Below are 14,309 nucleotides of genomic sequence, written 5' to 3' on the forward strand. Positions count from 1 at the left end.
CAAGAAGTGGATAAAGAATAATAACAACAATGATATTACGAGAAGAACTTGTTAGGGAACAGTAATAACACTAATATTATAAGAAGAACTGGATAAGGATTAGTTTGTACAGTAAGATTACAAGAAAAACTAAATACGAAATAGTAATAACAATGAGATTAGAAGAAGAAATTGTAATAACACTGATATTGTGAGAGATTAACAAGTAAGATAACAGAATACCATGCATATCGTTGAAAAGATACAAAACTTTCCCGTTTCTTTGTAAAAAAATATTACAATATTTCTATGTTGCAAATGTATATTTACACAATCACAGAACCTAATACTTTCTGGTTTTTAGTGATAACAGAATACTTACAAGATGTAAATCACTTCATATTTTTAAACAGTATTAATATCATTTCAACTTTATATTGTCCTTGTTTATTATATTTCATTTAAGCTCATTAGTTAAACTCTATTTGAAAAAGTGTATTTCTATGTAGTACTGATACGTTAAGTTGTGGAGCTGCTGTGTCGAAAAACAGAAACGCCTTTGAAGCTTAGGGAAGAAAATACGACGTTTGTGTCATTAAGTATTTAATTATATAATTAAGAACGCAACAATGTTAAATAATAGTTAACCCTAAAATTTATTTTTCGTCTTTTATCACGTTTTATTGTCAATGTTTTAAAGTGTACGTTCTTCCAACGCTAGTTTGGGGTGAAGCGCTGGAATTGTACAAAACTGATTTCTGTAGAGTAGGTTGAGTTTGCTGTAAGTCAAAAATATAATTTGAAATACTTGATAATGTTGGAATTCGAAAACTAAACATGTTCTTGATTTAGAAATTAAAAGTTTAACTTTGCTGAAGATTCGAAAGACAAAATTTACTTTTCAGTAGTGACCAGCGAATCGATGATTTATAGAATAAAACTTGCTTCTCAGTTCGGACTGAATTTATGATGCTAACTATTTGCCGGATAAATTTGGGAAGTAACCTTGCCTGAGAACACAGTTTGTATCTCAGGTTAAAGAAAAATATTGAATACACTTTCAGGATGGACTGAAAAATACATTCTCTTTATATGAGCCTCACTGTATGTATAGTAGGTCGTAACAAATAGCTTACGAGCATAAAATTTTGTATAATGTACAATAAAGTTATACATTTATCTTTTTGACTTGAAATAATAATGACAACAGAACAGAAAGATAACTGTTATTATACCATGCGGACAATTTCTGACAAAAAGTAAATTGATTCAAATAAGATAACATTTTTACATTATTTCAAAAGGTGTTTCGTATTAATTATCTAAAACAGTTTTATACTGTGAAATAGTATAGTATATTGTGTTATACTGTGAAATAGTATAGTATATTGTGTTATACTGTGAAATAGTATAGTATGCAGTGTTATGCTGTGAAATAGTATAGTATATTGTGTTATACTGTGAAATAGTATAGTATACCGTGTTATACTGTGAAATAGTATAGTATATTGTGTTATACTGTGAAATAGTATAGTATGCAGTGTTATACTGTGAAATAGTATAGTATATTGTGTTATACTGTGAAATAGTATAGTATGCAGTGTTATGCTGTGAAATAGTATAGTATATTGTGTTATACTGTGAAATAGTATAGTATATTGTGTTATACTGTGAAATAGTATAGTTTGCAGTGTTATACTGTGAAATAGTATAGTATATTGTGTTATACTGTGAAATAGTATAGTATGCAGTGTTATACTGTGAAATAGTATAGTATACTGTGTTATACTGTGAAATAGTATAGTATATTGTGTTATACTATGAAATAGTATAGTATACTGTGTTATACTGTGAAATAGTATAGTATATTGTGTTATACTGTGAAATAGTATAGTATATTGTGTTATACTATGAAATAGTATAGTATATTGTGTTATACTGTGAAATAGTACAGTATATTGTGTTATACTGTGAAATAGTACAGTATATTGTGTTATACTGTGAAATAGTATAGTATACTGTGTTATACTGTGAAATAGTATAGTATATTGTGTTATACTGTGAAATAGTATAGTATACTGTGTTATTCTGTGAAATAGTACAGTATATTGTGTTATACTGTGAAATAGTATAGTATATTGTGTTATACTGTGAAATAGTATAGTATATTGTGTTATACTGTGAAATAGTATAGTATACTGTGTTATACTGTGAAATAGTAATAAAAATACTTAACATAAACAAGTTATTTTCACACACATTCTTACACATAATGTTCAAGGCTATTTTTATTATTTTTAATAATAAATATTTACTGTTTTAAACCAAATGAAGCTAATTAACAAACTCGTTTCTTGAAGACTAGAACGTTCTTGAATGTGTATGAAATCGTCTCAGTAAATGATGTGTACAAATTATTCTAAGATGAGACTAATTTGTTCATCTATAGACTGATAACACTGCATAACAATGTTTTCTAATTTGTTCATCTATAGTTTGTTTGTTTGTTTTTTGGAATTTCGCACAAAGCTACTCGAGGGCTATCTGTGCTAGCCGTCCCTAATTTAGCAGTGTAAGACTAGATGGAAGGCAGCTAGTCATCACCACCCACCGCCAACTCTTGGGCTACTCTTTTACCAACGAATAGTGGGATTGACCGTCACATTATACACCCCCACGGCTGGGAGGGTGAGCATGTTTAGCGCGATGCGGGCGCGAACCCGCGACCCTCGGATTACGAGTCGCACGTCTTACGCGCTTGGCCATGCCAGGCCTGTTCATCTATAGACTGATAACACTGCATAACAATGTTTTCTAATTTGTTCATCTATAGACTGATAACACTGCATAACAATGTTTTTGAAAAGTTTTTGCTGATTGTGACAGGTACCTGGTGGGTATGCGCAAATAAAGTTTGGTTTTGATTCATCACGTGAGAACTCTGATATATAAACAGTTAACTGTTTACCGGCAATAACGTATTTAATTGCGTTTATGTTTCTAATGCGCAATTAAGTTCAACGTAATTAAGTGTTTTGCTCCTGATTTCCGTTTGTATTCAATATCCGGTGCATCACGTTGCAGTGTCCAACGGTAGGCAGCAAGCATTGACGGATTCCAGTTGCCCCGATATCGTTTTCCCATTGTAGCAAAACTGAAGATTTCGATGAAACAGTACGTGATGGACAAATTTGGATGTGATTTTCGTGATCAACAGCAAAAAATCTATAAGGAACACTCAATAGTATTCAAGAAGCAAAAACTTTGTTGTGCAGTGTAACTGAATTAGTTAGATCAGTAACGTAAATCTTATGTTTGTTGTCAATGAATTAAAGACATACGTAAGTGGAATATTTATAAATACGCCAGTTAATTGTGTTTCTTGGTTTTGAACATAACACAACAATGCTACACATTGGACTATTTGTGCTCTGCCAACCACAGGTATCTAAGCTCGGTTTCGAGCGTTGTAAGTTCGTAGACACATCACTGTGCCACTGGGGGCATTTATTTGTGAAATAAGATTTATCAATAGCTACAATGAAGTTATACAAGACGTAATATTTGTAACCAAACAAATGAAATACTTTCGTTATAATTAACTAGACTGACCTTCCATATCAACTGTATTACCGAATAACTCAAGAGAACCAATGTCGGAAAGCATTAAAATATTGGTATCAAAAGTTGGATTCTTTTAATAGAAATAAAATAGAATCAATATCATACTTGAATATCATGGTACTTATTGAAAATATAAAACTACATCGACAATTTATGATCCAATAATTTTTCTTGACATTAATTTATCTTGTGATTTCATTATTTATCTTTTGACACTACTTTGTTTTGTGATTTCGTTATTTATCTTTTGACACTCCTTTATCTTGTGATTTCATTATTTATCTTCTAACACTACTTTATCTTGTGATTTCGTTATTTATCTTTTGATACTACTTTATCTTGTGATTTCATTATTTTTCTTTTGACACTACTTTATCTTGTGATTTTATTATTTAACTTTCGACACTACTTTGTCTTGTGATTTCGTTATTTATCTTTTGACACTACTTTATCTTGTGATTTCATTATTTATCTTTTGACACTACTTTATCTTGTGATTTCATTATTTATCTTCTAACACTACTTTATCTTGTGATTTCATTATTTATCTTCTAACACTACTTTATCTTATGATTTCATTATTTATCTTCTAACACTACTTTATCTTGTGATTTCGTTATTTATCTTTTGATACTACTTTATCTTGTGATTTCATTATTTTTCTTTTGACACTACTTTATCTTGTGATTTTATTATTTAACTTTCGACACTACTTTGTCTTGTGATTTCGTTATTTATCTTTTGACACTACTTTATCTTGTGATTTCATTATTTATCTTTTGACACTACTTTATCTTGTGATTTCATTATTTATCTTCTAACACTACTTTATCTTGTGATTTCATTATTTATCTTCTAACACTACTTTATCTTATGATTTCATTATTTATCTTCTAACACTACTTTATCTTGTGATTTCGTTATTTATCTTTTGATACTACTTTATCTTATGATTTCATTATTTATCTTCTAACACTACTTTATCTTGTGATTTCGTTATTTATCTTTTGATACTACTTTATCTTGTGATTTCGTTATTTATCTTTTGACACTACTTTATCTTGTGATTTTATTATTTATCTTTTGACACAACTTTATCTTGTGATTTCATTATTTATCTTTCGACACTACTTTGTCTTGTGATTTCGTTATTTATCTTTTGACACTACTTTATCTTGTGATTTCATTATTTATCTTCTAACACTACTTTATCTTGTGATTTCATTATTTATCTTCTAACACTACTTTATCTTGTGATTTCGTTATTTATCTTTTGATACTACTTTATCTTGTGATTTCATTATTTATCTTTTGACACTACTTTATCTTGTGATTTTATTATTTATCTTTCGACACTACTTTGTCTTGTGATTTCTTTATTTATCTTTTGACACTACTTTATCTTGTGATTTCATTATTTATCTTTTGACACTACTTTATCTTGTGATTTCATTATTTATCTTTTGACACTACTTTATCTTGTGATTTCATTATTTATCTTCTAACACTACTTTATCTTATGATTTCATTATTTATCTTCTAACACTACTTTATCTTGTGATTTCGTTATTTATCTTTTGATACTACTTTATCTTGTGATTTCATTATTTATCTTTTGACACTACTTTATCTTGTGATTTCATTATTTATCTTCTAACACTACTTTATCTTATGATTTCATTATTTATCTTCTAACACTACTTTATCTTGTGATTTCGTTATTTATCTTCTAACACTACTTTATCTTATGATTTCATTATTTATCTTCTAACACTACTTTATCTTATGATTTCATTATTTATCTTCTAACACTACTTTATCTTGTGATTTCGTTATTTATCTTTTGATACTACTTTATCTTGTGATTTCGTTATTTATCTTTTGACACTACTTTATCTTGTGATTTTATTATTTATCTTTTGACACTACTTTATCTTGTGATTTCATTATTTATCTTTCGACACTACTTTGTCTTGTGATTTCGTTATTTATCTTTTGACACTACTTTATCTTGTGATTTCATTATTTATCTTCTAACACTACTTTATCTTGTGATTTCATTATTTATCTTCTAACACTACTTTATCTTGTGATTTCGTTATTTATCTTTTGATACTACTTTATCTTTTGATTTCATTATTTATCTTTTGACACTACTTTATCTTGTGATTTTATTATTTATCTTTCGACACTACTTTGTCTTGTGATTTCTTTATTTATCTTTTGACACTACTTTATCTTGTGATTTCATTATTTATCTTCTAACACTACTTTATCTTATGATTTCATTATTTATCTTCTAACACTACTTTATCTTATGATTTCATTATTTATCTTCTAACACTACTTTATCTTGTGATTTCGTTATTTATGTTTTGATACTACTTTATCTTGTGATTTCATTATTTATCTTTTGACACTACTTTATCTTGTGATTTCATTATTTATCTTTCGACACTACTTTGTCTTGTGATTTCGTTATTTATCTTTTGACACTACTTTATCTTGTGATTTCATTATTTATCTTTTGACACTACTTTATCTTGTGATTTCATTATTTATCTTTTGACACTACTTTATCTTGTGATTTCATTATTTATCTTTTCACACTACTTTAATACCTCCAGTAGACTCTAATAACTTACTAATATTGCTCATATTCATATCTTTAAGTTCAATCACATAATCTAAGAGATTACAGTAGTGACGTGGATTCAGTTACTCCGATAATAATAACCTTTTACTTTCTTACATTCAGTCACCCGGTACTTCAATTAACTATTTTTCCGGTAACCTACTCTTATGTTTATCTACGTTATTTTTTATGAAGAGCCTAAACAGATTTTTATTGAAAATATGAATACATCAAATACACTTGAGCCACATAACATCCTTTTAAAAATCATGATGTAATACATATAAGTCAAGGTTTTAAATACGTCAAGTACACATCAGCCACGTAACATCCTTTGAAAATCATGACATAATACACAGAAGTCAAGTTTTCATAATACGACAGGCACTCATCAGCCACATAACATCCTTTGAAAATCATGACATAATACACAGGAATCAAGTTTTCATAAAACGACAGGTACACATCAGCAATATAACAGTTTTGAAAAATGAACATTTAATACTTATAAGGCAAGATTTTGTTTTGGCGAATTCATGTTTTGTTTTTTCACGATTTTTTATTTCTTTTAATGATTCAGTAAAGCTTCTGTTACCAAACTCAAGAAATCTTCACACAAGCCAATCTGGTTATAATTTTCAGGACATATCTTATGACCCTCTTTTAAAGCATGGGTAGCAGTATCACAATCTACATTTCATAGATATGCTTGTCTTTTTACGTACTTAACAATCCACATTTTATAGATATGGTTGTCTTTTTACGTAGTTAACAATCTACATTTTATAGATATGCTTGTCTTTTTACGTACTTAACAATCCACATTTTATAGATATGCTTGTCTTTTTACGTACTTAACAATCCACATTTCATAGATATGCTTATCTTTTTACGTACTTAACAATCCACATTTCATAGATATGCTTATCTTTTTACGTACTTAACAATCCACATTTCATAGATATGCTTATCTTTTACGTACTTAACAATCCACATTTCATAGATATGCTTATCTTTTTACGTACTTAACAATCCACATTTCATAGATATGCTTATCTTTTTACGTACTTAACAATCCACATTTCATAGATATGCTTATCTTTTTACGTACTTAACAATCCACATTTCATAGATATGCTTATCTTTTTACGTACTTAACAATCTACATTTTATAGATATGCTTATCTTTTTACGTACTTAACAATCCACATTTCATAGATATGCTTATCTTTTTACGTACTTAACAATCCACATTTCATAGATTTGCTTGTCTTTTTTACGTACTTAACAATCCACATTTCATAGATTTGCTTGTCTTTTTTACGTACTTAACAATCTACATTTTATAGATATGCTTGCCTTTTTACGTACTTAACAATCTACATTTTATAGATATGCTTGCCTTTTTACGTACTTAACAATCTATATTTTATAGATATGCTTGTCCTTTTATGTATTTAACAATCCAAATTTTATAGATATGCTGGTCTTTTTACGTACTTAACAATCTACATTTTATAGATATGCTGGTCTTTTTACGTACTTAACAATCTATATTTTATAGATATGCTGGTCTTTTTACGTACTTAACAATCCACATTTTATAGATATGCTTGAGTTTATACGAATTTATTCTGCAAAGACGTTGTTATTAAATATGTTTCTCGTGTTTTTTATATCTTTAATTTTTGTAGATCTTTGATGTTCTTTAGGATGTTATTTATATTCTTATTTTAATTGTTGTGTGCTTTTATCAGTTTTCATCTTTTATAATTCTTCTAAATTATTTGATTAAACTAGTTTTTGTTCGTAATTCTAACAATTATTTCCTGTATTTCTCCTCCTATCTTTCTCTTGCTTTTCTTCCTTCACCCTTATTTCATCAGTTGTTTAACTGGTATATCTATAGGCACGACAGTGATAACTTAACTAAACTGGTATATCTATAGTCACTACACTGATAGCTTAATTAAACTGGTATACCTATAGTCACGACACTGATAGCTTAACTAAACTGGTATATCTATAGTCACGACACTGATAGCTTAACTAAACTGGTATATCTATAGTCACGACACTGATAGCTTAACTAAACTGGTATATCTATAGTCACGACACTGATAGCTTAACTAAACTGGTATATCTATAGTCACGACACTGATAGCTTAGCTAAACTGGTATATATATATACACGACACTGATAGCTTAACTAAACTGGTATATCTATAATCACTGACAGTGATAACTTAACTAAACTGGTATATCTATAGTCACGACACTGATAGCTTAACTAAACTGGTATATCTATAATCACGACACTGATAGCTTAACTAAACTGGTATATCTATAGTCACGACACTGATAGCTTAACTAAATTGGTATATCTATAGTCACGACTCTGATAACTTAACTAAACTGGTATATCTATAGTCACGACACTAGTAGCTTAACTAAATTGGTATATCTATAGTCACGACTCTGATAACTTAACTAAACTGGTATATCTATAGTCACGACACTAATAGCTTAACTAAACTGGTATATATATATAGTCACGACTCTGATAGCTTAACTAAACTGGTATATCTATAGTCTCGACACTGATAGCTTAACTAAACTGGTATATCTATTCTCACGACACTGATAGCTTAACTAAACTGGTATATCTATAGTCACGACTCTGATAACTTAACTAAACTGGTATATCTATAGTCACGACACTAATAGCTTAACTAAATTGGTATATCTATAGTCACGACTCTGATAACCTAACTAAACTGGTATATCTATAGTCACGACACTAATAGCTTAACTAAACTGGTATATATATATAGTCACGACTCTGATAGCTTAACTAAACTGGTATATCTATAGTCTCGACACTGATAGCTTAACTAAACTGGTATATCTATTCTCACGACACTGATAGCTTAACTAAACTGGTATATCTATAGTCACGACTCTGATAACTTAACTAAACTGGTATATCTATTCTCACGACACTGATAGCTTAACTAAACTGGTATATCTATAGTCACGACACTGATAGCTTAACTAAACTGGTATATCTATAGTCACGACACTGATAGCCCTACTAAACTGGTATATCTTTAGTTACGACACTGATAGCCCTACTAAACTGGTATATGTATTGTCACGACCCCGATAGCTCAACTAAACTGGTATATCTATAGTCACGACACTGATAGCTTAACTAAACTGGTATATCTATTCTCACGACACTGATAGCTTAACTAAACTGGTATATCTATAGTCACGACACTGATAGCTTAACTAAACTGGTATATCTATAGTCACGACACTGATAGCTTAACTAAACTGGTATATATATAGTCACGACACTGATAGCTTAACTAAACTGGTATATCTATAATCACGACACTGGTAACTTAAATAAACTGGTATATCTATAGTCACGACACTGATAGCTTAACTAAACTGGTATATCTATAGTCACGACACTGATAGCTTAACTAAACTGGTATATATATAGTCACGACACTGATAGCTTAACTAAACTGGTATATCTATAGTCACGACACTGATAGCTTAACTAAACTGGTCTATCTATAGTCACGACTCTGATAACTTAACTAAACTGGTATATCTATAGTCACGACATTGATAGCTTAACTAAACTGGTATATCTATTCTCACGACACTGATAGCTTAACTAAACTGGTATATATATAGTCACGACTCTGATAGCTTAACTAAACTGGTATATCTATAGTCACATCACTGATAGCTTAACTAAACTGGTATATCTATAGTCACATCACTGATAGCTTAACTAAACTGGTATATCTATAGTCACGACACTGATAGCTTAACTAAACTGGTATATCTATAGTCACGACACTGATAGCTTAACTAAACTGGTATATATATAGTCACGACACTGATAGCTTAACTAAACTGGTATATCTATAATCACGACACTGGTAACTTAAATAAACTGGTATATCTATAGGCAAGACAGTGATAACTTAACTAAACTGGTATATCTATAGTCACGACACTGATAGCTTAACTAAACTGGTATATCTATAGCCACGACACTGATAGCTTAACTAAACTGGTATATCTATAGTCACGACACTGATAGCTTAACTAAACTGGTATATCTATAGTCACGACACTGATAGCCCTACTAAACTGGTATATGTATTTTTACGACCCCGATAGCTTAACTAAACTGGTATATTTATAGTCACAACACTGATAGCCTTACTGTTATATCCATCATTTTGTCTTTATAAAATATTATTTTCTCTTTCAGTTTCAGTTTTACGTAACAGTAATTTTGTCTTTAAATTTAAATTAAAGCCTTTACTAAAACTAAGAAAGGTAATATTTCTTATTCTTACCGATTTTTATAACCTTTGGCAGCCCACAGACTACGGTGAAACAACAAAATACGGTAGACCACAACACACACAGCCGTCGTTTACGTTTCATGGTAACTTTCACAAAGTTTCACTTTTTTGTGTGGTTATTTTCAACGCCACAAGACCTGTAGCGAATGTGTTGACATAGATATTGACCTTTTATGACTAAAAACCAATAGAACCACCTTCTACTTCGAACCGCAGCAGACGCGTGTCTGGATCTATGTTCTTACAGTATCGCTTACTGTCGTCCCTTTCTGCATGCATTATTTTCCTTTAGCACGCTGCAGTTGGTTCTCCTAAGTTTTACCACCATCCACAGGCGCCTCTCTGTCAAATTACGCATGACTCCCGGGTGTTAGCTGTTGCGCATGACACCTCACGAGTCTCTAACTGACACACAGAAAATACCGCTGCTGTTCGTTTCTACACCAGTGTTAGAATATCGCTGCTGTTCCTTCCTACATCAGTGTTAGAATACCGCTGCTGTTCCTTCCTACACCAGTGTTAGAATATCGCTGCTGTTCCTTACTACACCAGTGTTAGAATACCGCTGCTGTTCCTTCCTACAGCAGTGTTAGAATATCGCTGCTGTTCCTTACTACACCAATGTTAGAATACCGCTGCTATTCCTTCCTACAGAAGCGTTAGAATATCGCTGCTGTTCCTTACTACACCCGTGTTAGAATACCGCTGCTGTTCCTTACAACATCAGTGTTAGAATACTGCTACTGTTTCTCACTTCACCAGTGTTTAGTTAACCTCTAACTACTGTTATTTTTCGAGTTTTTTTTTCCGTCTGGATTGTTAATAGGATATTGAACGTATCGTTTGTTTTCTGGATGATAATTTTCAGTAGCTTGGCCAGATCTGATTGTAATTTGTCTTTGGATTTCATTGTCTTCACTCACATTCTTTTAGTGTAAATGTAATGTATATATATATATATTGAAAGAAATACTTACTATTCAACTGTTCTAAAATACTTACTATTCAACTGTTCTGAAATACTTACTATTCAACTGTTCTTAAATACTTACTATTCAACTGTTCTTAAATACTTACTATTCAACTGTTCTTAAATACTTACTATTCAACTGTTCTGAAATACTTACTATTCAACTGTTCTAAAATACTTACTATTCAACTGTTCTGAAATACTTACTATTCAACTGTTCTTAAATACTCACTATCACCCTGTTCTGAAATACTTACTATTCAACTGTTCTGAAGTACTTACTATTCAACTGTTCTGAAATACTTACTATCCAACTGTTCTGAAATACTTACAATTCAAATGTTCTGGAATAATTACTATTCAAGTGTTCTGAAATACTTACTATTCAACTGTTCTGAAATACTTCCTATTCAACTGTTCTGAAATACTTACTATTCAACTGTTCTGAAATACTTACTATCCAACTGTTCTGAAATACTTACAATTCAAATGTTCTGGAATACTTACTATTCAAGTGTTCTGAAATACTTATTATTCAACTGTTCTGAAATACTTACAATTCAAATGTTCTGGAATACTTACTATTCAATTGTTCTGAAATACTTACTATTCAACTGTTCTGAAATACTTACTATCCAAATGTTCTGAAATACTTACTATTCAACTGTTCTGAAATACTTATTATCCAACTGTTCTGAAATACTTACAATTCAAATGTTCTGGAATACTTAATATTCAATTGTTCTGAAATACTTACTATTCAATTGTTCTGAAATACGTACTATTCAACTGTTGTGAAATACTTACTATTCAACTGTTCCTAAATACTTACTATCCAACTGTTCTGAAATACATACAATTCAAATGTTCTGGAATACTTACTATTCAATTGTTCTGAAATACTTACTATTCAATTGTTCTGAAATACTTGCTATTCAATTGTTCTGAAATACTTACTGTTCAACTGTTCTGAAATACTTACTATTCAACTGTTCTGAAATACTTACTATTCAACTGTTCTGAAATACTTACTATCCAAATGTTCTGAAATACTTACTATTCAACTGTTCTGAAATACTTATTATCCAACTGTTCTGAAATACTTACAATTCCAATGTTCTGGAATACTTAATATTCAATTGTTCTGAAATACTTACTATTCAATTGTTCTGAAATACGTACTATTCAACTGTTGTGAAATACTTACTATTCAACTGTTCCTAAATACTTACTATCCAACTGTTCTGAAATACATACAATTCAAATGTTCTGAAATACTTACTATTCAATTGTTCTGAAATACTTACTATTCAATTGTTCTGAAATACTTGCTATTCAATTGTTCTGAAATACTTACTGTTCAACTGTTCTGAAATACTTACTATTCAACTGTTCTGAAATACTTACAATTCAAATGTTCTGGAATACTTACTATTCAATTGTTCTGAAATACTTATTATTCAACTGTTCTGAAATACTTACTATTCAACTGTTCTGAAATACTTACAATTCAAATGTTCTGGAATACTTACTATTCAATTGTTCTGAAATACTTACTATTCAACTGTTCTGAATTACTTACTATCCAAATGTTCTGAAATACTTACTATTCAACTGTTCTGAAATACTTACAATTCAAATGTTCTGGAATACTTACTATTCAACTGTTCTGAAATACTTACTATCCAAATGTTCTGAAATACTTACTATCCAACTGTTCTGAAATACTTACAATTCAAATGTTCTGGAATACTTAATATTCAATTGTTCTGAAATACTTACTATTCAACTGTTGTGAAATACTTACTATTCAACTGTTCCTAAATACTTACTATCCAACTGTTCTGAAACACATACAATTCAAATGTTCTGGAATACTTACTATTCAATTGTTCTGAAATGCTTGCTATTCAACTGTTCTGAAATACTTACTGTTCAACTGTTCTGAAATACTTACTATTCAACTGTTCTGAAATACTTACTATTCAACTGTTCTGAAATACTTACTCTCCAACTGTTCTGAAATACTTACTATTCAAATGTTCTGAAATACTTACTATCCAACTGTTCTGAAATACTTACTATTCAACTGTTCTGAAATACTTACTATTCAACTATTCTGAAATACTTACTATCCAACTGTTCTGAAATACTTACTATTCAACTATTCTGAAATACTTACTATCCAACTGTTCTGAAATACTTACTATTCAACTGTTCTGAAATACTTACTATCCAACTGTTCTGAAATACTTACTATTCAACTGTTCTGAAATACTTATTATTCAACTATTCTTCTTAGCCGAGAATAAAATTGATTCAGTGTGTTTAGAATTTCACCCAGTATTATTTTCACACAAAGTATTATTTTCACACACAGTATTATTTTCACACAAAGTGTTATCTGTCTTTTAATAGTTTAATAATGATAGACCACAAAGAAAACAACCATCTGCAATCCCCAACTTTTGAGACACTGTTTAAAGAACTAATAATGGGATTGATAGTATCATCACAACTCCTCCTTTGGTGAAACAGTGCGCATATGCAGTGAACAATTTTTTTTAATAAAACAAATAGAAGTCAAAAATCACTTGTAACCTTTAAATATTTTCCTTTTAACTTCCAACTGTGAGATTTCTTATAAAGTGAGAGACAAAGTAAAGAGCAGTATTTGTTTGTATTTAATCAATAAAATAAA

The 14,309-nt window shown here is 29.9% G+C and overlaps 1 pseudogene across 1 annotated transcript in view; it reads right to left on the reverse strand.

Moving 5' to 3' along the window:
- Window positions 1-11,233, reverse strand: part of LOC143223792 (glutamate receptor ionotropic, kainate 2-like) — a 160,453-nt pseudogene extending 149,220 nt beyond the window's left edge. Inside the window, exon 1 of the transcript XR_013013075.1 lies at window positions 10,630-11,233. The product of XR_013013075.1 is annotated as a glutamate receptor ionotropic, kainate 2-like (transcript). The remainder of the gene's footprint in view (window positions 1-10,629) is intronic.
- Window positions 11,234-14,309: the final 3,076 nt, after the last annotated feature.

The sequence above is a fragment of the Tachypleus tridentatus genome, chromosome 8, assembly GCF_004210375.1.
Source record: "Tachypleus tridentatus isolate NWPU-2018 chromosome 8, ASM421037v1, whole genome shotgun sequence".
Lineage (NCBI taxonomy): Eukaryota > Metazoa > Arthropoda > Merostomata > Xiphosura > Limulidae > Tachypleus > Tachypleus tridentatus.